We start from the raw sequence: 1,578 nt of genomic DNA on the forward strand, positions 1-1,578 counted from the left end.
GAACTATCAGCTTAACGACGTGGGATTTACAATCAGCTATGACGGGCCGTTATAAGGACGCGTGGTAGCTCAGCCAGAAAGGACCCGCTGAAGGTGTACAAGGGTAAAAGGTGGGGAGACACCCGCAATGTGTGATCTGCATGAAAAACATGCAGAGATGGATGCAGAGCTCTCTCCTGGTTGTCCTCCCTTTCTCTCCCCTCCAAACTCTTAATACACGTGATCCAGTAATGGAGATTAATGCACACTGGCACGGGAACAAGTTTAGCGTGCGCACACACACACACACATAGTTGATCTATGTTTGGCCTCTTAGAGCTTGGGTTGATAAAACCGTTTAGGCCTGGCTGCTCACCAAGTTTTTGCTTACCTGGTCCTTCACTGCTTCATGTTCAAAAATTGATCTATATCGCGCTCAAGATCAAGTCCTCTTTTATTAAATTAGGTCATTCTGTTACACTTTGGCGTCTTTTGTGGTTGACATTTCCCAGCAAAACTAGCAGATCCGAGGAATACATAAATGTTTGACATTTTAGCTTGTAAAGAGGAAGTTTAAGCTAGAGCAATCATATGTTTTCAGAGAAGTGGTCCCAAAGCCCCGCTGGGGGGTCAGGAAAACGCCTATAAAGGGTGACCAAGCCTTAAGCGAGGGAGTTACGAATAGCCCTCCCTTTGAATTTAAGGGGTGTAAGAAAACTTAGAAAAATAATAGCGCACTATGGCTATATACGTTGTTCAATTCGTGAAGAAAACTAAATGAAAATGTATTTTATGTTTAGATTATTTTAAGATTCTACAACTTAGAAAGACGCTTGAACACAAGCTTTTAAGTTCCACCAGAGCCCTATCACTTCTCTGATAAACAGCATCAACCCTGAAGAAGACAACACTGGAAAAAAAGCCTTTTAAAGTATGTATGATTGTTTTAAAAAATCTTCCATCTCCCTGATGCAATATTCAACAGGAAATCACCAAAAAATCCATTTTTTACATAAATCACCCATAAAATTGTCAACCTAGTCACGGGCCGTCCCAGTTTACCACCAATGGTACTGTTTGAAGAAGTTTAACAGCCTATGCCTGCTGCCAAATCTAAAAACCTGCTGAGAATACATAGTAAAGCTATTGGGGACGCAGCCTGCACAAAAGCAAGTTAATATAGTTACAAGAGTGGCTTAATCAAGGAAACTTTACAATGATTTTTAATGTGCTCAGTCAAAATGAAGAAACTGGGAACTATCAGGTTAACGACGGTGGGATTTTACCAAATCAGCTATGACGGGCCGTTATAACAGGACGGCCGTGGTTAGCTCAGCCAGGAAAGGACCTCGCTGAAGGTGTAACAAGGGGTAAAAAGGTGGTGCGAGACAGCCCGCAATGTTGATCTGCCATGAAAAAACATGCAGAGACTGATGCAGAGGCTCTCTCCTGGTTGTCAGCTCCCCCTTTCTCTCCCCTCCCAAACTCTTAATACACGTGAATCCAGTAACTGGAGATTTAATGCACACCTGGCACGGAACAAGTTTAGCGTGCCGCACACCACCACACTACACCACCACACACAAACACACACACTAC

Source organism: Morone saxatilis, unplaced genomic scaffold, assembly GCF_004916995.1.
Source record: "Morone saxatilis isolate NCDOM2014 unplaced genomic scaffold, NCSU_SB_2.0 Contig4, whole genome shotgun sequence".
Classification (NCBI taxonomy): domain Eukaryota; kingdom Metazoa; phylum Chordata; class Actinopteri; family Moronidae; genus Morone; species Morone saxatilis.